Source organism: Bos taurus, chromosome 1 (assembly GCF_002263795.3).
Source record: "Bos taurus isolate L1 Dominette 01449 registration number 42190680 breed Hereford chromosome 1, ARS-UCD2.0, whole genome shotgun sequence".
Classification (NCBI taxonomy): domain Eukaryota; kingdom Metazoa; phylum Chordata; class Mammalia; order Artiodactyla; family Bovidae; genus Bos; species Bos taurus.
In genome coordinates, this window is record NC_037328.1 from 87,571,622 (window position 1) to 87,598,427 (window position 26,806).

At 41.0% G+C, this 26,806-nt stretch overlaps 1 pseudogene; it reads left to right on the forward strand.

The window, feature by feature from the left end:
* Nucleotides 1-1,752: 1,752 nt before the first annotated feature.
* On the forward strand, nucleotides 1,753-21,836 carry LOC784777 (large ribosomal subunit protein uL5-like; annotated as a pseudogene).
* Nucleotides 21,837-26,806: the final 4,970 nt, after the last annotated feature.

Consider the following 26,806-nt stretch of genomic DNA (forward strand, 5'->3'; position numbering starts at 1 on the left):
CTTTAAATGGACTGTAATCTATGAAAATTTTTTGAATCACTGTGTTGAACATCTGAAGCTAATATAATATTGTAAATCAATTATACTTCATTTTAAAAGAACCAGATCATTTGTAATTTCAGGTCAGCTTATTCTCTTAATGTATCAGTGGAGACACATTGTTTTATAAAATACATGAATACACTTCCAATGAAATGAACTTAAGAATATATTTGATATGTCAAGACTGTTGCTGCTGCTAAGTCGCTTCAGTCGTGTCCGACTCTGTGCGACCCCATAGACGGCAGCCCACCAGGATCCCCCGTCCCTGGGATTCTCCAGGCAAGAACACTGGAGTGGGTTGCCATTTCCTTCTCCAATGCATGAAAGTGAAAAGTGAAAGTGAAGTCGCTCAGTCATGTCCGACTCATAGCAACCCCATGGACTGCAGCCTACCAGGCTCCTCCATCCATGGATTTTCCAGGCAAGAGTTCTGGAGTAGGGTGCCATCACCTTCACCGTATGTCAAGACTAATCACATGTTAATGCAGATAAAAGGGCACACGTAAGACTTTCATAAATTTTAATCAGCAAAAGATGTAATAGGACAATGAATGTATTGGTCCTCATGTATTGGAGGAAGGGACTGCTGAGAAAGAAAACCTGTTCAGCATGCCAAGAGAGCTGTGCATTCTCAGAAGTCATGACAGTGTTTCCTTTAAGGCAAGACTTACTCCATGGCAGCTTATTTTCTTGCATTTTTCCATAATTAGGAAAAATAGTAAAATATACATTAAAAGAAAAATACTGACCCAGCAGAATCTACTTTATGAAATATAAAACATCTGAGGGGTTTTTTTTTTAATTAATATTTCTCCTTGATAGCCTAATATATTTTCTCTAAAGTCTTGGCTCAGCCTACATTATTGTTACTGATAGCTACTCAGATTAAACAACAACTCAAGGTTATTGTCTGTGTGTCAGTTCTCAAGAGCATAATATACCAAAAAACACTTGGTATTTCCCCACCTAAGCCAGCATGTTTTGTATGTCAATCTAAAAATAAAAGATACTGAAGTAACATGTATGTAAATTTATCTACCCACAGTAGATCCTCAGTGGTTGACTCTGAATCCAGATCTATAAATATAAGTGTCCTTTCCGGAATCCTTTGTAATCTCCAAGCATCAAGAATCTCCTGTGTACTTGGTGCAACCCTCGGTTTTGCCTCATTGGGTCGCTGGTCCTCTATTATTGTAACGCTGCCCCAGAAAGAATCTAATGCTGTATCCTAACTCCTTTTCACCAGCTCTGTCAGAATTCAGATTAGAGAAGTCATTACAAAATGTTACTGCTCTTGTCCTCTACCTTAGCCTTTATCAAGTTTACAGCTGAAAAGAAGAAATGTAACTGTTATCCATGCAAGTTAGGAAACAAGTTCAAGGGATTATCATCTATTAAGAATAACATAAAAACTTACATACATTTTAGAATTATTTCATGCTGCAAAATACATGACATAAGCAATTATGAAAACAAACTTTCAGTGTAAACATTTTTATGTGGATATGTGTATGTATAAAGAGTCATCATAAGTACCCTCCTCTTTTTATGGAAATTCCCAAAATAAAACATTCATGCAAGCACTACTGAGATGAATGAATAAATATCTGGAGTCTGGAATTTTATTACCAACTGACATATCATCAGTCAGGTTCGTACATCTATTTGCCTTTAGAATAGTTAAGAGATCTGCTAAACATTTCAAACAATATGACCAAGACAGAAAATGAAATTATATTTGATCATGGTTAGTACCTCTATAAGGAGAAGGCAATGGCACCCCACTCCAGTACTTTTGCCTGGAAAATCCCATGGATGGAGGAGCCTCGTAGGCTGCAGTCCATGGGGTTGCTAGGAGTCGGACACGACTGAGCGACTTCACTTTCACTTTTCACTTTCATGCATTGGAGAAGGAAATGGCAACCCACTCCAGTTTTCTTCCCTAGAGAATCCCAGGGACAGGGGAGCCTGGTGGGCTGCTGTCTATGGGGTCACACAGAGTCGGACACGACTGAAGCGACTTAGCAGCAGCAGCAGCAGCAGTACCTTTATAACATACTAATAGGTTTGTTATAGTATTAACAATGTGACCCTGAAAAGACAAAAAAGGAAAACAGATGAAGTGCTGGATCCTCTCTGGATTTTACAAGTCTTTACTGTTTCATTATCATTTAAAAAATCTCTTTGTTCATTTGATACATCTTTTGTAATCACAAGTAAACGATGTCAGCATTTAATCAACTGGTGACATAAAGACGTACTATGCTGCCTTGGGTTGCTTTGCAGCAACTCTTGGGCTTCCCACTTATATAGGTCAGTGCCAACACCATGTTATGGGACTGTTACACAGCCCAAGGAACTGAACAGAGTCAAAGCTTTATGCTCTTCAATTGCTTCACTAGAACAATTGAAACCATTTTGGAATCAGAAGAATTTCATCCATGTGATAATAATGACTACAAATTACTGACCTCCTAATAGATGCTAATAGATCCTAATAGGAAATGTGCTCTTACATATATATTTTCCATGTAATCTACACAACATCCCCATGAAGGTTTTACATAATAGGCCTAGAGATTCAGCAAGTTGCCCAATATGACACAGCTATTAAAAGAGTCAGGGCTTACCAGGTGGTGCCGTGGTAAAGAATCCAAATGCCAGTGCAGGAGATGCAGGTTCAATCCTTGGGTCAGAATGATCCCCTGGAGTGGGAAATGGCAACTCACTGCAGTATTCCTGCCTGGAGAATCCCATGGACAGAGGAGCCTGGCGGGCTACAGTCCATGGGGTCACAAAGAGTCAGACGTGACTGAGTATGCACACAGTAACAACAGTGATTGAGAGAGTCAGGATTTTAAACTACCAAGCACGCTGTTCCTACTTCCTAAGATACATTTTCCTTTCTATTTCCACTGCATTTTCTGTATACTTTAAAAACAACAAAAGTGTTCATTTTTATTATATATATATATTTTTTTTTAATGAAAAATTACAAAAAGAAACATCTGCCTCCTACTTGAGTCCCCAGCTGCCAAACCTCCTCTTCAGCGATGTTCTATGTTTCTACAAGTAATTATGTAGGTACACACTCCCCTCCCCAATTTTTCTGATATAAATGGTAACTCACATTATGCCAGTGAGTTTTAAAAAGCATTCTCCTTGGAAACTAAGATGTTTACTTTTGAACATTTTTATTTTTAAAAATTTAGTGGATAGTCTTTACACATGGCTAGAAACTGAAACAATCCAGAGTGAAAAGCAAGTCTCTTCCTCCAGTCCTTGAAATTCTTCAATTTCTCCTGCCAGACTGAACCACTGTTACCAGTTTCCTTTGGAACCTTCCATATATCTTCTTTTCAAATAAAAACATGTATTTGTATCCCTTCCTCCAGTATATTTTGTTTATTTACATAAGCAACAGCAAACTGAACACATTGTTCTGCACCTGACTTCTTTCACTCAACCATAATATCTTGAAGATCATTCTATGTTAGTTTGTGTAATTCTATCTTAATCACTTTCAACATCAGACAGAATTCTGTTACATGTGAAGACCATAATTTATTTCACCAGTTCTCTATGCATGGACATTTACATTATTTCTTGTCTCCTGCTAGTGTGAAGAATTCTTTGATGACTATCCTCTTCTGTGTACATATGTGAGAAAGGTTTTATGCAGGATAAATTCTCAGAAGTAGAATTGTTGAGTCATAGGGCATATGCATTTATTTCAATGGTCGTTGCCAAATTACAGAGGTTGTACAGTTTACATTTCCTCATTAACATGTTTGAAAGTACACTTTTTCATCCAAACCTCACCAACACAGAACTTTATCAAACTTCTGTCAAGATGGAGTTTCATTCCTTTATTAGCTGTTTAGGTAGAGTTTCTGATTTTATGGATTAAATCTACTGTTTCACTGTGTACCACACTCAGGAATACATTCATGAGACAAAATTCATTCACTCTGGACGACAAAAGCAAGGTGAACCTTTGATCAGCTAATTTATTTAGTACCTACTCTAGGCCAGGCAATGGGAATACAGGGATAAATGAGCCCTGGTTCCACTCAGGGACTATAACTGTCCCCACGTTTTGGTGAAAATGGCTTCAAGCACGTTTCAATTGCTACTTGGAGAATGGATCCCATATGCTCATTTAGTCACTCAGTCGTGTATGACTCTTTGTACCCCATGGATTGTAACCCGCTAGGCTCCTCTGTCCATGGGATTCTCCAGGCAAGAATACTGGAGTGGATAGACATTCCCTTCTCCAGAGAATCTTCCTGACCCAGCGATCGAACCCCGGTCTCCTGCGTTGCAGGCAGATTCTTTACCAAAAAGGCTTAGACTTCCACCGAAGCTTTAGAAGATGCCGGGCAGCGGGGGGTTGTGGTGGTGTACAACCCTCCCACTTGATGCCTTTTATCTTCACTCTGTCATATGAATAAGACAGTTACAAACAAAATAGAAAGCATTTGGTATACCTAATAGGTGGTACTCACATTTTAATTGCAGTATGCTCTGTATCTCTAGCCTAGGAACAAGCTATAGGGTTTATGTTCTTGGAGAGTGGGGAGAAAGGGTTTTTTTTTTTTTTTTCGTCCTTTTTTGGGTGGCAAGAAAAGGATATCAAAGTTTGGTTTTGTTTTTTTTTTAACATATGAGAAACAGAAGAAACTAATTGTGAAAACATCAGTATTTGAAGCAGATTCTAACAACTGCCATCTTCCAGCTCTCCCTAAACTGACTACAGGAAAGCCTTTATTCTGTGGGAAATTATTTTCATACGTTCCGTTGATAGTTTATATAGAATCACACTACACCACACTACTCTAAGATTACTCACTTTGGTTACCAACTGTTAGATTCTGATAATGTCAGGTCAGTTCAGTTCAGTTCAGTGGCTCAGTCGTGTCTGACTCTGTGACCCCGTGAACCACAGCACACTGGGCCGCCCTGTCCATCACCAACTCCCGAAGTTCACCCAAACTCATGTCTATTGAATCGGTGATGCCATCTGATCATCTCATCCTCTGTCGTCCCCTTCTCCTCCTGCCCTCAATCTTTCCCAACATCAGAATCTTTTCCAATGACCCTGGGTCTTTTCAGCTCTTTGCATCAGATGGCCAAAATATTGGAGTTTCAGCTTAAACATCAGTCCATCCGATGAACACGCAAAACTGATCTCCTTTAGCATGGACTGGTTGGATCTCCTTGCAGTCCAAGGGACTCTCAAGAGTTTTCTCCAACACCACAGTTCAAAAGCATCAATTCTTCGGTGCTTGCTTTCTTATACTCCAAATCTCACATCCATACATGACCACTGGAAAAACCATCGCCTTGACTAGATGGACCTTTGTTGACAAAGTAATGTCTCTGCTTTTCAATATGCTATCTAGGTTGATCATAACTTTCCTTCCAAAGAGTAAGCATCTTTTAACTTCATGGCTGCAATCACCATCTGCGGTGATTTTGGAGTTCTCCCCACTGCCCCCGCCCAAATAAAGTCATCCACTGTTTCCACTGTTTCCACTCTTTCCCCATCTATTTGCCATGAAGTGATGGGACTGGATGCCATGATCTTAGTTTGTGAATGTTGAGCTTTATGCCAACTTTTTTCACTCTCCTCTTTCACTTTCATCAAGAGGCTCTTTAGTTCTTCTTCATTTTCTGCCATAAGGGTGGTGTCATCTGCATATCTGAGGTTATTGATATTTCTCCCCTCAATCTTGATTCCAGCTTATGCTTCCTCCAGCCCAGCATTTCTCATGATGTACTCTGCTGCTGCTGCTGCTGCTAAGTCGCTTCAGTTGTGTCCGACTCTATGCGACCCCACAGACGGCAGCCCACCAGGCTCCCCCATCCCTGGGATTCGCCAGGCAAGAACACTGGAGTGGGTTGCCATTTCCTTCTCCAATACCTGAAAGTGAAAAATGAAAGTGATGTCTCTCACTCGTGTCCAACTCTTAGCGACCCCATGGACTGCAGCGCACCAGGCTCCTCCATCCATGAGATTTTCCAGGCAAGAGTACTGGAGTAGGGTGCCATTGCCTTCTCCAGATGTACTCTGCATATAAGTTAAATACGCAGGGTGACAATACACATCCTTGACGTACTTCTTTTCCTATTTGGAACCAGTCTGTTGTTCCATGTCCAGTTCTAACTGTTGCTTCCTGACCGGCACACAGGTTTCTAAACAGGCAGGTCAGGTGGTCCGGTATTCCCATCTTGTTCAGAATTTTCCACAGTTTATTGTGATCCACACAGTCAAAGGCTTTGGCATAGTCAATAAAGCAGAAATAGATGTTTTTCTGGAACTGTCTTGCTTTTTCAATGATCCAGCGAATGTTGGCTATTTGATCTCTGGTTCCTCTGCCTTTTCTAAAACCAGCTTGAACATCTGGAAGTTCACGGTTCACATATTGCTGAAGCCTGGCTTGGAGAATTTTGAGCATTACTTTACCAATGTGTGAGATGAGTACAATTGTGTGGTAGTTTGAGCATTCTTTGGCATTGCCTTTCTTTGGAATTGGAATGAAAACTGACCTTTTCCAGTCCTGTGGCCACTGCTGAGTTTTCCAAATTTGCTGGCATATTGAGTGCAGCACTTTCACAGCATCAGTGAACTCCAGGAGTTGGTGATGGACAGGGAGGCCTGGCGTGCTGGGATTCATGGGGTCGCAAAGAGTCGGACACGACTGAGCGACTGATCTGATCTGAAAAAATGATTGTTTAAAATAAGGGTCAGTAAACTATGACCAGTGGATCACCCACATAGTCTTGTAAATAAAGTTTTATTGGAACACTCCATGCTATTATTTTTTAACTGAATGGACTAAGTTCCTTGGTTGGGTTAATACGTATAGACTGCCTGAGATAATAAAACGTTCACCATCACATTAGGTTAACGCTAAATGAAGGTCTTCTTAGTCCTGACAGGAGAAAAGGGTTGAGTGTTAACCTCATTATGAACTGTTTTCCATGCTTTTTTGTTTCCATATTTTCTAAGGACATTTTCATGCTATAACTGCAGATTGAGTAGTAGCAAAAGAGATTTTATAGCCCATAACCCCAAAATATTTATTACTTGACATTTTACAAAAAAGCCTTCAAATTTCACTGTAAGGATAGTGCATCATTAAGCAATTGCCTATTGATTGACATTTCAATCATTTCTAATGTTCTGCTGTTATAAATATTCATATAGATTAAATGATAGTTTGATCTCGTATTACAGATATTTTGGACGTCTGTGTCTTTGCACACTTGTGAATATTGACTGATATACACAAATTTAAAACTTTTTTGCATTGATATTAATACGTCAGTCATTTCTTTTATAATTTTTGTGTTTAGTATCATGCATAGAAAGGTGGATAGCTACTGGGAACTGGGGTTTTTTTGTTGTTGTTTTGCTTGTTTTTCAGCAAATCTCACCTGCTGTTGAATTCTCCAATATGTACTTGGATGGCCCTGCTCATTCTTTTTCCATTTATACCAGGAAAATGGCTCAAAACAAGAGCAGGAAGGGGAGAGCAGCTGCCCATGACACAGCCACTCTGATTGTGCTCTGACTGATGGCTGGGTTAATCTTCCCAGGCTCTGGCTGAACTCTATCTCCAGGCTAAATCCAAATTCTGACTGGCACACTGCCTCGGGTCCCACCTTCCCATGACTCTGCCCACGCCTCTAGCTAGCCAGGCACAGCTGAACTCACAGAGTGCCAACGTCTCTGGGCTTCCTGAACGCTATACTTTTTCACGCTTTCCAAACTAGGCTCTCACCCTGGGCTGCAACTTTTTAATGTTTGGCCTGCCTTGTCTGTTGTGTGGTCACCAGTTCAGACAGGCTAACAGAACCAATGCCAAATGAAATTCCCCTTCAAATAGTTCTCAGTGTATGGAACTTGGAATAATGTGTATTTGTTACTCAAGAAAAAATCCATTATTAAGAAAAATCCAATTAGCCCCCTGAAGTTAATGCCTCACAGGTACTTTCAAATATCAAAATTATATCACAGTATACGTCTAATTGGAGAAGGAAATGGCAACCCACTCCAGTATTCTTGCCTGGTGGGCTGCCGTCTATGGGATTGCACAGAGTCGGACACAACTGAAGCGACTTAGCAGCAGCATACGTCTAATACCATCCACAAAGAGATCTGCAGAGGGCAAGAGAGAGGGGAGGATGTGTCTATATTAATAAAGTTAACTTTTGAAACTAGCTATTTTTTAATGAAAATAAACTGATTCAGAAGACCTAGAGGATGCCATTACAGCATAATTTACAGAACAGTGTGGAAGTTTCAATAAACTTTAAAAAATACTCTTTCATGAAGTTTATGAGAATTCATTGCCACAGGTTGTTTTCTTGATCTCCTAGGAATTCATTTTCTCACAAATTGTACAGAATATCTTGTAAAAAGTAAACACATGGAATAGTATTTCTAAAATGCAGTAATTGTTTTCTTTTATCTTCTCTCCTCTTTGTCATTTAGAACTCTTTCTTTGACTCTTTCAAAGAATTTCCAGTTTTCTTTGTAGACTGACAAAAATAACTTCAAATCACCCTGGAATCTATGTATAAACATAGGGTCATTGCATTTCTTTTTGAGAGAATTTGGCTATGACTGCTATTAAATTTTAAAGATGAGGAATGGCAAATGATAACCTCTCATGATTTTGCCATCTAACTCTAGCCCTTGTTTTCCTGCCTTTTGAGACATTGGGATGTCAGAGTCTGGATTTTCCCTAAATCGCGTCTTTAGATGGTAATTAGTTTTCTATTACTGCTGTAACATTGCATCACAAAATTGATGGTTTAAAAACAACACAGACTTGTTCTCCTATACTGCTAAAGGTCAAAAGTCCAAAACTGAATTTTATGAGTAATAAATCAAGGTATTCACAGCGCCATGTTTCTTCTGGAGCCTCAAGGGAAGAACCCATGCTTTGTCCTTCTCAGCTTCAGAGGTTGCCTGCAACCCTTGGCTCATGGTCCTACATCATTCTGATTTCTGCTTCTGTCAATATATCTCTTTCTCTGACTCTGACACTCCTACCTCTGTTTCATAAGGACTCTTGTGATTATGTTGTGCTCTCCTAGATAATCTAAAATAATCTCCCAGAATCAAGATCCTAACCTTAATCGCATCTGCAAAGTCCCTTCTGCCATGGAAAGGTCCAGAGATTAGAATGCAGACCTCTCTGGGGGGACCACATTTTGTCCTAATCCAGGCACATGCACATGCGTGCTAAGTCACTTCAGTCACGTCCAACTCTTTGCAGCCCTATGGACGACCCCAACAGGCTTCTCTGTCCAGACAAGGATACTGGAGTGGGTTGCCATCCCCTCCTCCAGGGAACCTTCCCGATCCAGGGATCAAACCCATGTCTCTTACATCTCCTACATTGGCAGGAGGGTTCTCTATCACTGAGCCACCTGCAAAGCCCAATGCAGTCACATACTTGAATCTATTTTACAATTTTGCCTGGATAACTCACTAATGGGAAAACACCATTAATATTTTGGGGGTTTAAAACTAGTATAAAGGCAATAGCTATGTCCATGAAAAGAGGCAGAAAAGGATATTAGGGCAAATACAGTTCTGTAATGATCTATTTCTGTAATTACACAACCACATATTCTCTCTGCCAGATGCCCTCTTTCATACTTCAATTCCATCCATTCTCATATCTGTCTGACCTTTAATTAAAACTAAGATCTACTTTTGGGTATTAGGAACTCCCCATTCTAGGATCAACAAGCTCCCCTACATCCTTGAACACGATTTATCTTAAATATAGTTCATGACTCAGTATGATTAGAGTTTGGTTTTCCACCAATACCACTGTCATCTCTAATGTAGGCCACATCCCATTGTGTTTCCTCATTGCTCACAGGGTAAGGAGGCATTGCTATATTTTATTTCATTGTTACTTCCTACTTTTTCTCCACCACTGCTCTCAGTACCATATTTGTTTTGGAAGGAAGCCCAAGCCATTCACTTATACATCCCTTCCCCCACCTTCTCTAATTATCTATGGAAATTCAGAATACACTCCACTTTCCTTGATCATTTCAGGATTTTAGTCTTTCTCTCTACCCTATCTACCACCATCAACCTCAAAAGCTGCATACAAACTTCCCAACATTCTAACCTCACAATTCTTCTGAGGACCAATATAATTCCTTAATCTTGCCTTCTCCCCTTGCCAGCTGGGTGCAGTAATGCTCACTCATTGATCCTGCCCTGACCTTCCATGGTCAAAGGCTTTGAGAAGCTTTGTATCATCATTTGGAAAGCTCAAAAGCAATGCTCAAAATTCTCCAAGCCAGGCTTCAACAATACATGAACTGTGAACTTCCAGATGTTCAAGCTGGTTTTAGAAAAGGCAGAGGAACCAGAGATCAAATTGCCACCATCCAATGGATCATTGGAAAAGTAAGAGTTCCAGAAAAACATCTATTTCTGCTTTATTGACTATGCCAAAGCCTTTGACTGTGTGGATCACAACAAACTGGAAAATTCTGAAAGAGATGGGAATACCAGACCACTTGACCTGCCTCCTGAGAAATTTGTATGCAGATCAAGAGGCAACAGTTAGAACTGGACATGGAACAACAGGCTGGTTCCAAATAGGAAAAGGAGTATGTCAAGGCTGTATATTATCACCCTGCTTATTTAACTTATATGCATAGTACATCATGAGAAACACTAGGCTGGAAGAAGCACAAGCTGGAATCAAGATTGCCAGGAGAAATATCAATAACCTCAGATATGCAGATACCACCGTTACGGCAGAAAATTAAGAACTAAAGAGCCTCTTGATGAAAGTGAAAGAGGAGAGTGAAAAAGTTGGCTTAAAGCTCAACATTCAGAAAACTAAGATCATGGCATCCGCTCCCATCGCTTCATGGGAAATAGATGGGGAAACAGTGGAAACAGTGGCTGACTTTACTTTTTTGGGCTCCAAAATCACTGCAGATGGTGATTGCAGCCATGAAATTAAAAGACATTTACTCTTTGGAAGGAAAGTTATGACCAACCTAGAGAGCATATTAAAAAGCTGAGACATTACTTTATCTGTCTAGTCAAGGCAATGGTTTTTCCAGTAGTCGTGTATGTTGGACTATAAAGAAAGCTGAGCCCAGAAGAATTTATGCTTTTGAACTGTGGTGTTGGAGAAGACTCTTGAGAGTCCCTTGGACTGCAAGGAGATCCAACCAGTCCATTCTGAAGGAGATCAGCCCTGGGTGTTCTTTGGAAGGAATGATGTTGAAGCTGAAACTCCAATACTTTGGCCACCTGATGCGAAGAGCTGACTCATTTGAAAAGACCCTGATGCTGGGAAAGATTGAGGGAAGGAGGAGAAGGGGATGACAGAGGATGAGACGGTTGGATGGCATCACCGACTCAATGGACAAGAGTTTGGGTAAACTCCGGCAGCTGGTGATGGACAGGGAGGCCTGGCCTGCTGTAGTCCATGGTGTCGCAGAGTCGGACACAACTGAGCGACTGAACTGAACTGAACTGAACTGAAAGTAAATAGACCTTCCTGCAGTTGAACTCTAACCTTTTTTCTCAGTTCTAGAAACTGAGGTTTGATTTGATGTCAAGAAGTTACAAAGTGACAAAAATGGTTTTCATCTTGCTCCCTTGTGTTTAAGACCCGTGACAGTCTTCTGTCCCCACAAGCCTCCAGGGGTCCTGACCTTGTTCCTCCCCCAGCTCGGGGCTGGGGTTTTATCTGTAACAAGTTTTTCTGGCACTTAAAACCTGCCATTCTGTGTCATCTTAAATCGGAACATTACTTCTGTCTAGAATCCAGTAGCCACATCCATGCTAAGGCTAACCATTAGCTTGGACCCTGAATTTTAAAGGTTCATGTATCTCCTGCCCACTATGTTCTGCCTGTCTAGCTAGATGTTCTCCCAGTGCCAACAGCTGGATCTTTATCCCTGATATCTGCTCACGCAAGGAGACTGGTCCAGCTTCAATTCAATCTACCCTACCAAGTTTCAGTGAACTTTTCTGTGACAAGCTATGAAATGAGATATGATAATAGCCCCCAAGCTTTCTGCCACTCTCTTACTGTTATCAAATGGGATTTTCCTTCTTCCTTTGTTCTCTAGTCACTTACCCCACAGGCTTTTTTCTTGCATTATTTCCTTCCCTCGTGGCTCCAGGACATTCCAAACATTTTAGATTCTCTCTTATCTTGGTTTCTCTGCCATCTTCTCTTGGCCAATATTTCAAATTTGGTAGTTCCTGGGGTCATCATTAGGACATCTGCAAAACTTCCAGTTCTCTTAGGTCTAGGTAACTGATAGAGTCTTACTTTTCTACCCTCTCTGCTCTGGCCAACAAAATGTATTTATGAAAAGTCTCATTTCCGGAAGAAGCTTTAAGAGATAATGCTTCCTCAACCTAAATGTCAACTGATAAATGAATAGATAAAGAAGATGTGTACATATATAATGGAATACTGCTGCTGCTGCTAAGTCGCTTCAGTCGTGTCCGACTCTTCGTGACCCCATGGATTGCAGCCTACCAGGCTCCTCCGTCCATGGGATTTTCTAGGCAAGAATACTGGAGTGGGTTGCCATTGCCTTCTCTGAATGGAATACTACTCAGCCATAAAAAAGAACAAAATAATGTCATTTCAGCAACATGGATGGACATAGAGATTGTCATACTAAGTGAAGTAAGTCAGACAGAGACAGACAAATATCACATGATATCACATATGTGGGGTCTAAAAAATGATACAAATTAACGTATTTATAAAACAAACCCACAGACTTAGAGAATGAACTTATGGTTACTAGCAGGAAGGCTGGCGATAGGGATAGATTGGGAATTTGGGATGGACTTGTACACATTACTGTATTTAAAACAGATAACCAAAAAGGACCTACGGTATAGCACAGGGAACTCTGTTCAATGTTATCTGGCAGCCTGGATGGGAGAGGAGTTTGGGGGGAAATGGATACATGTGTATGTATAGCTGAGTCCCTTTGCTGTCCACCTGAAACTATCACAACATTGTTAATCAGCTATACTGCAATATAAAATAAAAAGGTAAAAAATTTTTTAAATAAAATAATATAACCAAAAAGGACCTATTGTATAGCACACACAACTGTTCAATATTATGTATTAACCTAAGTGCTGCAGTTCATAGGGTCGCAAAGAGTCAGACACAACTGAACGACTGAACTGAACTGACCTGAACTGAAGTGGGAAAAGAATTTGCAAAAGAAAAAATACATGTATGTGTATAACAGAATCACTTTGCTGTAAACCTGAAACTAACACATTGTTAATCAATTGTACTCCAATATACAATAAAAAATTTTTGTAAAGAGATAATGCTTTCTTTGCCATATTTTCTTTCCTTTTGCCTCCATGACCAACAACACACTCTGAGTGAGAAGAGTAGCCCCAGCCAACTTACAATGGACATGGAGCAATAGAAGAAATAAATCTTTGTTGCTTGAAGCATTTGAGATTAGGGAGTTGTTTTTGTACAGATACTAATCTACCATCTATTTTCTCCACTCATATTCCAGTCTGTAGTGGACCAGGTATTTTACCTAACCAGTATGACTTTGAAAACCACCCCTTTCCCACTTTGGGTTTATGTAATTCATGGCTTCAGGGGTGAGTATATGACTCAGACCCAGGCAATCAAACTATCCCATCCCTTTGGCCCCAGCGATTAGTCCAGTGTTGGTCACACACCCAAGTTAGACACTGTAGTTTATATCAGGGTTTGGCTGGAAAATTGGGAGAGAATTTTTTTTTGTATGGACTTGCTTAAGCAGGTAGACTGTATTCTTGGGGCTGTCAGTGGATACTTAGGAAAGTGGAGGCAAACAATGTAGAAAAAGTTTTCATTGCTGTTCTTTTTTTTTTTTTTTGGTGGTGCTATATGGCATGAGGGGATCTTAGTTCCTTGACCAGGGATCAAACCCATGCCCCATGCATTGGCAGCAGGGAGTATTAACCACTGGACCTCCAGGAAAGTCCAAAGAGTAAAATATAGTTTTGATGACATTGTTTGAGGCATTGGATTTAGCCATGCCATAAATCCTTATACTCTTCAGACTTTCCTGTGATGTAAGCCAATAAATTTCCTTTATTCTTTATTTTGAATTGAGATTTCTGTCACTTGCAACTGAAAAAAAAAATGCTGATTAAAACAGCTGCAAAGCATTAATGGAAACATCAGGAAACCACACAATTTTCCCTTATACTTTCACCCTAGAGAATATCAACTGAATTCTCAGTGGGATCAGCACTCCTCTTGCTCATCTTTATTTACTTCCTATTGTATTCCTCATGGCACCTTTTCCCAGACATTCTCTACTCTAAATTCCCTTCCTGTTCCCTAAGATGAGCTAGCCTTTAACTTCTCTGAAATCAGATTCATCTGTCTTGAACATCCTCCACTTATACCCTATTCCTATGCAGTTTCATCTATCCATCTCTTTCCAAACTTAACCATATCACTTGTTCCTTTCCTGGTGGTTTGTGTCCTGGTTTTCCTCTAATATCTCCAACCACTCCTGTGTCTCCATTTCCTTCCACTGCAACCAGGGAACAGCTGTTCACAGCGTCTACCTGTCCTTTCTTACAGTGTGCAGATTCCTGATTATCTCTTCCTTTGGCTTTATCTGTCACCCACAAGCAAATGGCTCTCAAATCCAGTTTTGGCCTGCTAGGCTTTTGCATTCACATGCCCCAGTTAGAAAAACACCTCATACTCACCATGTCCAAAAGTGAAATTATTCTGCTCTTTCAAAATTCAAGTTCCGAGTTATTCTGAGAAATCTCAGTTTCTCTCCTCTGTATCTTCAGGTCCAATTAGTTACTATGTCATATCAATATCACCCTACAGTACTTCTCCAAACTATACCCTCCTTACTACCAACATAGATACTAATTTGGGCTTTTATTACCTATTTTGCAGACTCATGCAATCATTGCTTCAGTATCCATAGAAACTGGGTTTCTGATCAAATTCCAGAAGGCCAAAAACAAAATTAAATAAAAAGATACAAACCGAAATAACTTTTTGTTTTCTACCTCTTGTCCAGGCACATACATCAGCTCAGAACTCTCAGATGAATGTCTGCTAGACCCCTGTTATTTGTCTTCACAAGTTAGATCTCAGTACTTCATATCTGCAATGATATCCTCAGGACATATGCTCAGGGGCCACTGCTGCAAAATTCTTTCAGAGTCCTCATGGCCCCACAGAAAAGTTTCAAACAAGCTACTGCAAAAGATTTTCCAGAACTCAGGCAGTATCATTTTTTTTTGTTAGAGAATGTTTTCCAAGTCTTGTCCCAGACTCTTTAACTTTCTTATTATACTACTATCCTGAAAATGTTTTTGTAACAGAGCCCAACAATAAACCATAATATAAAATTCTCATCTGTAGATGTATAAACCTGTAAGAATTTCTCTAACAGTAATCATCTACCCAGCTTCCCACAGGCAAATGACTCTCAAATCTATTCACTCCAGTCTTGGCCTTCCTTTTTAGCTCATTCTCTTCAGAAAATGGTTCCAGTTCCTTTCTTGACGGACAACATAGATCACTCTTTAAAAAATTCAGTCATCCCTACCAACTACAGAATCCAACCCAAAGTCCTTTGCCTGGTGTCTCAGTCCATTTGGGCTGCTATAACAAAATACTATCAGATGAGTAGCTTAATACAGTTGACCCTTGAGCAAGGCAGGAATTAGGGGCACCTACCCTCTGTGCATTCAAAAATCAAGGTATCATTTATAGGTAGTCCTCCTTACACAAGATGCATCCGTATATGTGGTTCTGCACCTGGAATTCAACCAACTGGGAATTGTGTACTATTGCAGTATTTACTATTGAAAAAAACACACATGTAAGTGGACCCATGCAGTTTAAACCCTTATTGTTCAAGGGTCAACTGTAAACAACAGAAATGTATTTCTCATAGTTCTGGAGGCAGAGAAATTCAAGATCAAGGTGTCAGCTTCTCTCCTTGGCTGGACGACCACTTTCTATCTCTGCCTTCACATGGTCCTTCCTCCGTGTGTATCCATGTCTTTGTCCCAATTTTCTCTTCTTATAAGGACATCAATCATATTGGATTAGGACCAATGAGTCTTAAAGACCTCATTTAACTTAATTACCTCCTTAATGAGCACTTGTCAGTAATCTTGTCTTTGAAAAGTAGATTTGACTTAGACATGCAGAAATAGGGGATGCTGTAAGGTTGCAATATTATGAACAAAGTCCCAAAACCTGGCAAGGAAACCCCACAGAGTAATCAGTGGCCAGTTTGGAAACCTGGCTAGAGAAGCAGGTGTGGGAGATGAGGATGGATAGGTGGTGTCACGAGCTGAACTGGGTCCCCCAAAATTTATATATTGAAGTCCTAATCCCCAGGATCTCAGAATGTATCTGTATTTGGAGATATATTCTTTAATGAGGTAATTAAGGCAAAAAGCACAGATGTACCTGGTGGGCTACGGTCCATGAGGTCGCAAAGAGTTGGACACAACTGAAGCGACTTAGCATGCAAGCACACAAGGTAAAACGAGGTCTTTAAGGTACACTCTAACCCTAACCTTAACCCTAACCCTATCTTTTATAAAGTCTCTGCAAACACTGAATTAGCTACTATTCTGAACCATTTCTCCTAAAGGAAATACAGGATTAGGTTCCTGCGAGCCTCTGATTACAACAATTTCATCAACCAACGAACATATATTTGTTTTATGTGTGTTCAGTTTGTGCCTGCACATGCGCACGTGCTAAGTCACTTCAGTCATGTCCAACTCTCTGCAACCCTACAAATTGTAGCCCATCAGGCTCCTCTGTCCATGGGATTCTCCAAGCAAGCATACTGGAGTGGGCTGCCCCTCCTGCAGGAAATTTTCCAACCCAGGGATCGAACCCGCATCTCTCATGTCTCCTGCACTGGAGACATGCACCACTAGTACCACCTGGAAAGCTCCCTGTTCTGTTTAAAGATGTCTTTATTTAATATACATTGTTGATTCATTAACACTGAACTATCAACCAGCCGCACCATAACTCATGCCTGAATAAAGCTTATCTAACACTGTATTTTTTCTGTAAGGCACCTCACAGCCTTTTTGTACCAAGAATACCAGACAGCACTTCAGCACTATGCTTGGAAGTCATTTTAAATAGCAAAATCACAAGAAAAAGCACACACACAAAAAAAAACACGGCACTAAATAGACCATAAAAAGATTACTTGTTTACAGTCTGAACTGAGCTGAGAACACACATGTTGAGCAACTCAAATTTTTCATTGCACTGCACATGCTTGTGAATGACTACACAAGTGCCTCAAGTATTGATCTTGGAGTCAGAGATAAATTCTAGCAAGTAGATGAATTAGAAAATATGAAATCTTGGACTTCCCTGGTGGTCCAGTGGTTAAGAATTCTCCTGCCAGTGCAGGGGACAAAGGTTTGATCCCTAGTCCAAGAAGATTCCACATGCCACAGGGCAGCTAAGCCCATGCGCCAGAACTACTGAAGCCTGCATGACTCAGAGCCCATTCTTGCAGCAAGAGAAGCCCGCACACTGCAACTAGAGAGTAACCTTTGCTTGCTGCAACTAGAGAAAGCCCACAAGCAGTTATGAAGACCCAGCACAGCCAAAAATAAATGAATAAAAAAAATAAAATGTGAACTCTGTAAGTAACAAGGATCAACTGTACTATTAATCCCATTTTATAGATAAGGAAACGAAGACTTGCAGCAGTTAAGATCTTTCACAAGGTCACTGCTTGTGAAGTTAGCATAGCCAGGATTCAAATTTTACTTTGTAGAAGATTTTTTTTTCACCAGTACTGAGTCAGGATAGGATAAACAGAGTTGAGGAAATCAGTCAAGCACACTAATAGAGAGGCTGCAAATAGCGAATAGCCTTTGCAAAAACTTGCCAATTACACGAAGCATGCTTTCTGGGAATGACACCAAAATATTAGTGAAGAGCAGTTTCACACTTTAAACAAAGAGGATTGTTCTTAGAAGTACAGTAGTAATAGATTTATCTGATGGCACTAGAGCCCAAGTGACAAAAATCCACAGCCTTTGTTTCTGCAGAGTTTATGTTGTTATCTTCTCAATACAATTCTGTTTGGGGAAAAAAATAAGTACATTCACACCCAAGCATTAGATAGTATACAAAAGCATAATCAGGGACATATTATAATAGGGCAATTCAAGGAATTAGTGGTCAAGTCTGTAAAGGGGCCTTCATGCACCAAAAAGCATAGTGTATAAGCCATTAAAAAAAAAAAAAAAAAAAGCATTTATTCATCCAGAAAACCACTAAGCTGCCACTGTGATATCAGGTCCTCAACATTAGGGTGAATATAAAATAGTTCCTGACATGGCCATAATCACAGAAGAGTTTCTGAGGCAGGTGTAACTGTGTGTGCCTGTGTGTGTTCCGTGGTGTTTTTACTCTGTTTCTCTCCCTCCCATACCAGGGATCTAAGACATGTCTCCTGCATTGGCGGGCAGATTCTTTACCACTGACCCACCTGTAAGAGAGCCCTTTCTTGCACGTTATCTTCCCAGAGCTGCTACCCAGACATCACCACAAGTTCCTGATTTTCTTCCTGTCCCTCTGACCTCCCTTTGGGAAATACACCTCCTCTTTCCAGCCTCTAAATAAGATAGTCCTGAGAGTCAGTCCACAAATTTTTATTCTATCTCTTCTCACTCCCTAAGTGATCTTATCCAATCTCAGGAGTTTTTTAATTAATTGTTTTTTCTGGCCGTGCCACTCAGCATGTGAGATCTCAGTTCCCTGACCAAGGATTGAAACTGCACCTCCTGCAATGGAAGCCCAGAGTCTTAACCACTGGACTACCAGGGAAGTACCCAGTCTCAGGGTTCTAAATTCAGTCAAGGACTCAATTGGAAACAGATGGCTCACTGAAATTACAGTAATTCAAGAAGGGCTCATTACAAGGACTATTTGTAAAGGCATAAGGACAGCAATAGGGCTTCCCTGGTGGCTCAGATGATAAAGAATCTGCCTCTAATGCAGGAGACCCAGGTTCGATCCCTGGGTCGGGAAGATCCCCTGGAGGAGGAAATGGCAACCCACTCCAGTATTCTTGCCTGGAGAATTCCATGGACAGAGGAGCCTGGCAGGCTACCGTCTGTGGGGGCAAAAAAGAGTCAGATGTGACTGAACAACTAACACTTCACAGACAGCAGTACTCTGAGGCCAGCAGGGGGAGGGAGGGGCTGCTTCTACCCCAGGACTAGAGGGGTAAAAGGAGGGGGCAGTGACCGCGTCTGGAGAGACAGCTTCGTGGAGGCCTGCCTGACAGGAGCTGTAAATTTTCATGGAGGGGCTCAGGCAGCTAAGGGGAACTGAAGGGAGGGAGCTGGGGAATAAGTCACCCCACCTTGCTCTCCTTTCTTCTGATGTGCTGCCGGCGGCTGAATCCAGCTGGACACCAGAAGGTTGGAGTCCACTGACTTAATCACTATGGATTAGTCTGTACGGAGGCAGGGAGCAGGGTGGAGTGGTGTGGGGAAAGAATCTGGAAGGCCTGCAAAGATGTCCAGCATGCTTTCCTCTGTGGAAGAGTCACACATTTGATTAGTACCAACCTTAACTTTTTGAGTTGAATCACAGTGGTCCGTTGGCCCCCTGAATTTTGAGGGTCCCATGCCCAGGCCTGGTCCCTACCTATTCTGTTCCTTCCCTACTCCTTCCCTACTCCCCTCCCAGTTTTACCACCATTCACTTGATAGCTTAGGCCCAAACCTAGCTTTCATCCCTGAATCATTGATTTCTCTTACACCCAATCCATAAGCAAGTATGTCAGCTCCACTTTGTGTGTGTGTGACAGAGACATCAGTGGTTTAATGGATAGAATTCAGCTCCACTTTCAACTAATGTCCAGGGAGTTCCCTAACAGTCCAGTGGTTAGGACTTGGTGCTCTCACTGCTAAGGGCCCAGCAGTTCCTGGTTGGGGAACTAAGATCCCACATCCCACAAGACACATGATGTGGCCAAAACAACAGCAACAACAACAAACAATCTGGATACTCCTCATCACCTGCACAGCATCCAACCTCGTCCATACCCACATATATCTAGCTTGTATGAATGCAATAGATGGCTACCTGGCTTCCCCACCTGTTCTGGCTCCCACTACAGTTGATTCCACTTTGGGCTCTGCTAGGTCCACATAGCGGAGAAGGCAATGGCACCCCACTCCAGTATTCTTGCCTGGAAAATCCCATGGATGGAGGAGCCTGGTAGGCTTCAGTCCATGGGGTCACGAAGAGTCGGACACGACTGAGCAACTTCTCTTTCACTTTTCACATTCATGCATTGGAGAAGGAAATGGCAACCCACTCCAGTGTTCTTGCCTGGAGAATCCCAGGGATGGGGGAGCCTGGTGGGCTGCCGTCTATGGGGTCACACAGAGTCGGACACGACTGAAGCGACTTAGTAGTAGTAGTGGTAGGTCCACATAGTGAGGATTTCCCTGGTGGCTCAGAGGGAGGTCCACATAGTAGCTAGAGTGATTTTTCTCTAGTTACTCTCTAACTCCTTACCCCGATTAAATTTTCTCCCCAGGAACTATCGCCACATAAATGCCTGCATATGTCTACTCAATTATTTATTTATTGTCATTTTCTCCATTAAAATGTATGTTTTATGAAGGCAAGGATCTTCTTGTCATCCCCTCAGTTGAAATGATTATTTCTTTTTTTTAAAAAATTTTTATTTATTTGTTTATTGTTGGCTAGGGCACACAGGCTTCAGTAGTTATGGCATGTGGGCTGAGTAGTTGTGGTTCCTGGATTCTAGAGCACAAGCTCAATATTGTGGCAGATGGGCTTAGCTGCTTCGAGGCATGTGGGATCCTCCCAGGCCAAGGATTAAAACAGTGTCTTCTGCATTGGTAGGCAGATTTCTTACCACTAAGCCACAAGGGAAGCCCTGAACTATCTCTTGAGTGAAAAAAAAAAAAAGAAGAAGAATACCTCTGCAAAAGACATTACTAAGAGAATGAGAAGACAAGCCACAGACAGGAAGAACATGTTTGCCAAAGACATATTTGATAAAGGACTATTATCCAAAACAGGCAAAGAACCTTTAAAATTCAGCAATTAAAAGACAACTTGATTAAAAAATGGGCCAACATCCTGCCACCTCACTAAAGAAGATACACAGATACTCTTCCTGTTTTCCATCACAGTTCAGAATCAGAGTGAAAAGGAGAGCCCCATGTGGGGACTTCCCATCTGTAAGCTCTGCCTCAACATCTCTGGCAGGGAGAGCAGACACGAACTGACCTGGGCAGCCTCAGGGCAGGAGCAGCCCACGGGCCAGACCTCTGTGTTCTCCAAAGCTAGATACGCCATCAGGTCCTTTGGTATCAGCAGAAATGAAAAGACTGCCATCCATTGTGTGGCCAAGGCAGAAGAAATCCTGGAGAGAGGTCTAAAGGCACAGAAGTGTAAATTAAGAAAAAAAGAATTGCTCAGATGCTGGAAATGGCTTTGGGATCCAGGAACACATCGATCTGGCAATCAAATGTGACACAAGCACCGGCGCCTATGGTCTGGGCTTATGTGTGGTGTTGGGTTGGCCAGGTTTCAGCATCACAGAAGGGCAGAACAGGCCGCACTGGGGACAAACACAGACTTAGAACATAGGCCACGCGCTGTTTTCAGCAGAAGTATGATGGGATCATCATTCCTGGCAAATAAATTCCTGATTCTTTCTGAAAGGCCAAGAAAGTACACCTGAAACTAATATAATATGTCAGATACATATTAACGAAAAAATTTAATTATGAAGAAGCCAACAGGACTTCCCTGGTGGTACGCTAAATAGGAATCTGCCTGCCAATGCAGGGGACACAGATTTGAATCCTGGACTGGGAGGATTCCATGTGCCACAAGTACTGAAGCCCATTCACCTAGAGCCTGTGCTCTGCAATGGGGGAAGCCACCGCAATAAGTCCATGCACCACAGTGAAGAGTGGTCCCTGCTCACAGAAGCCGGAGAGCACCTGCTCACAGCAATCAAGACCCAGCACACACACACACACAAAAATTAAAACAAAGCCAACAAAAATTTTTCAGTAAAAAAGAAAAAAAGATATGCAGATGCAAGATAAGAATAGGAAAAGATGGATGTTCAACACTATAGATCATTCAGTTCAGTTCAGTTCAGTTTAGTCACTCAGTCATGTCTGACTCTTTGCTACCTCATGAATTGCAGCACGCCAGGCTTCCCTGTCCATCACCAACTCCCGGAGTTCACTCAGACTCACGTCCATCGAGTCGGTAATGCCATCCAGCCATCTTATCCTCCGTCGTCCCCTTCTCCTCCTGCCCCCAATCCCTTCCAGCATCAGAGTCTTTTCCAATGAGTCAACTCTTCGCATGAGGTGGCCAAAGTACTGGAGTTTCAGCTTTAGCATCATTCCTTCCAAAGAAATCCCAGGGCTCATCTCCTTCAGAATGGACTGGTTGGATCTCCTTGCAGTCCAAGGGACTCTCAAGAGTCTTCTCCAACACCACAGTTCAAAAGCATCAGTTCTTCGGCACTCAGCTTTCTTCACAGTCCAACTCTCACATCCGTACATGACCACTGGAAAAACCATAGCCTTGACTAGACGGACCTTTGTTGGCAAAGTAATGTCTCTGCTAGGAAATTGCAAATTAAATTTAAAATTGCAAATTAAAATCACTACACATGCATTAGAATGGACAAAATCCAAAACATTGACAATATCAAATACTAGCAGGATGTGGAGCAACAGGCACTTTCTTTCATTACTGGTGGGAATGCAAAATGGTACAGCCAACTTTGGGAGACGGTTTGACAGTTTCTTATAAAATTAAACATAGTCTTAGCATATGATCCACCAATTGTGGCTCCTTAGTGTTTACCCAGATGAGTTGAAACTTATGTCCACACAATGCTTGCACACAGGTGTTTTCTGCAGCTTTATTTATAATTGCCAAAACTTGGAAGCAACAAAGATGTCCTTCATTAGGTAAATGGTTAAATATAGCATGGCACATCTAGACAATGGAATATTCTTCAGCACTTAAAAACGATGAGCTACAAGCCATGAAAAGATGTGGAAGAACCTTAAATACACATCACTGAGTGAAAGAATCCAATCTACAATGGTAATATCCTATATGATTTCAACTGTATTACATTTTGGAAATGTCTAAACTATGGAGATAATGAAAGGATCAATGGTTGCCAAGGAAGAGGGGAGAGGAAAAGATGAACAGGCAGAACATGGAGGATTTTGGTTCTGTATTATACTCTAATGTTTGATACACACCGTCACACATTTGTCATGGAATACAAAATACCAAGAGTGAGCCCTAATGTAAGCTATGGACTTTGGGTGATAAGTAGGCTCATTGATGATAACAAATTTACCCCTGTAATTCACAGTGTTGATAGTGGGGGAGACTATGCATGTGTGGGCACAGGAGGTATATGGGAACTCTCTGTACTTTCTGCTCAATTTTGCTATGAAACAAAAAACTACTCTAAAAACAAAGCTTATTTTAAAAATATTATGTGTAGAGAGCCTGGAGCAAATGGACCATAAATCTATAAAACCTGTGCTACTTAATTCTGAAATTAATCAAAACCCTGAAAAATCTTACTTTGGTTCTCTTATAAGATTACAGTACAGGACTTCCCTGGTTCAGGGGTTAAGACACTATGCTTCCTCTGCAAGGGGCATGGGTTCCATCCCTGGTTCAAGGTGGCACAGTGTGGAAATAAAAGTAAGGAAGAGGCTGGGAAGGTAATGCCTCTGCAGCTCTAAGCACAAAAACCATAGGGAAAATCTCCAGTTAGTCTAGCTTGGGTTACAAGACTCCTTCATGACTCAGGGAGAGTAGGCTACAAAGAAAGACTGAGCCAGATTCACTTGCCAGGGACATCTGCAGCCAGAGGGCAGCAGAAGGGCCATCTCCAAGGCTGAAACCCTGATACATCCATATATATTGTTATATATATAACTGCTGCTAGAATCCCCCAAGTACTTCTCTGCTGTGGATTATTCTGACCCTTTGCCAGGTTCCCAGACCTCCGCTCACCATTCAACTTCTAAATGAGTAGCTCCACAACCCAGCTTGGCTGCACAACACTTTGATCAATCGGCGGCACTGTAACAATTGTTCAATCTTTGACCAGGGCCAGCTTCACAAGTGTGTAACCTGGGCAGTCGAAAAGGCCCTGCATTTAGAAGGGCCCTGTATTTAGTTTAATGCTTGGCTGTCACTATGTTGACATTCTTAATTAATTTTGAACATGGGCCTTGCATTTTCATTTTGCACTGAGTCTAAAAAATTACACAGCCTGTTCTGATCTTGCCTTTCATCACTAGAGCAGAGGTTTTGTGATTACATGGTAGCAGTCAGGGGAAAGCTACAAAAGAAGAAAAATAAATGCTGGCTATGCAAGTATTATGTGTCACTGAACATGTACACTTGTAATCTGAAGGACGGATGAAGTCCTTAGGACAGTTCAGGAGGAAAGGCTCTTAGAGGTAATAAGACCTAATACAAGGCTCTTTTTTAAAATTATTTTTGTTTGTTTATTTTATTGGAGTTTAATTGCCTTACAATGTCATGTTAGTTTCTACCATACAGCAAAGTGAATCAGTCATATGGATACATATATCCCTTATTCCTTGGATTTCCTTCCCATTTAGGTCAAGTATGTAAGTGTGCTTAGTCATGTCTGACTCTTTGCGACCCCATGGACTATAGCCCACCAGGCTCCTTTGTCCATGGATTTCTCCAGGCAAGCATACTGGAGTGGGTTGCCGTTTCCTCCTCCAAGGGATCTTCCCCACCCAGGAATCGAACCTATATCTACTGCAGCTCCTGCATTAGCAGGCAGTCTTTACCACTGGGGAAGCCCTCATTTAGGCTAAAGCCCTAATTCAGAAATTAGAAGAGAGGTTGCCTCTGGAGGGTGGCTGGGGGTTGGAACTAAATGAAAGAGTCACATGGGCACTGTGATTACAATACTGCTGTATATCTTGATGGGACTTTGTATGCACTGTTCAAACCTCTGGCAAATGTACATTTAAGATTTGTGCATGTCACTGTAAATGTTGTATCAAAAGAAAACCTATAGGAACTTCCCTGGTTTTCCAGTGGTTAAAACTCCTGGCTAGAACTACACTCATGTCTGTAATTTTGATGCTGGAAATGCATCAAAAATTAGATGGATTACAGTATATATAAGGGGATGGATGAATGTACAGGTGGATAGACATACAGACAGACAGACAGGTATGTACTAGGCCAGTAAAGTTAAATGGTAATGGAGGACTCTGGGTGATGAGTATACAGGTGTTCACTGTAAAATTCTTTCAAATTCTGATGATCTGAACTTTTTCATAATGAAAGTTGGGGGGGGGGGAAAACTCTTAAAAGGAAAAAGCAGCTTCCGTTCGTTTTTAAGATTTACTAGTGACAAACACTTTAGTGGGCTTGGCAGTTATCATGAGTCAGAACACCTAAGCTAATAGCTGAACTGTATTTTGCTTAAATTAAAAACTCGAAGATGCTCTTTTCAGATCTCTAAGTCCTTAAAAAGTTTATGAAGAATGTTTGTAAAATGAGAGATTGCTTGTGCTCATCTCAAAGCCATTTAGTGCCTGCAAGGGCCTGAGGCCTCAGGATGATCTATAATGCATGGAGTGTATGCTCTCAGCGGTGTTTTTCCTCTTCTCTTGACGTCAGTTGCCATTTGTAAGGGTTGCCAAGGTAATGACCAGATACATCTAAAGACAGGGCCACGAGAAAGGACAGCATATTTATTTTTTCTCTTTTAGCATCCAATATATTTAAAATTCATAACACATTCAGTTTGATGAAATTCGACTTCACAGAGAACCAAACTTCACTGTATAGAAAAGGACTCCCCTAATCCCTCCCACCCCTGCCCAGTCCTGTGTTTGCAGCTCTGCTTTTAATGACTGGAGTTATTTGAAAACTGCATACAGGCTTTTACATATGCCGTATATTTTTTCCTGGGGAAAAAAGTCATTTTTTATAAAATCATTTTTGGTAAAGTCAACAGAAAGACTTAGTTTACCTCAAAGGCAGGCATGGGAAAAATTGAGATCTGTTTCAAAAAGGAAGATTTCAGGTTCCTTGGAAAGTATGTGATTTTTAAAACTTAAGAAACAATACTTGGGTTTATCAATCAGTATGATTAATTGACATGTTTCTAATGGGACAGATTTGTCATGTCACACTAATTCTAAGTTTTCCATCAATAAAAAGCATATAAATGTTACAACTTTCCACGTTGACAAGTATATTTTTATTTTGTGGCAGCAATAAATAAACCACTGTGGGTTGAGAAGGAACTCATTTCAGCTCAGTTGAACTTCATTATGTTTTGAAATGAAGTCACCCTAATATTAGAAAATTACATGCTGGCATGAACTTCAATATTCTATTTCTGTTAATGGCTCATTTATTTCAAAATAAGTTCTTACTATTGTATACTTTTAAGTCTGTATATTTTGGCATTATTGAAATTCATTTATTTACCTTTAAAATGAAGTCCAAACATGAAACAAAAGTCATTTTCTAAGGAGATCTTTGCAAGATGCAGAAATCTTTTTATGTGTGAACAAACATTTTTCAATGTTTTATATGAGATACAGGAT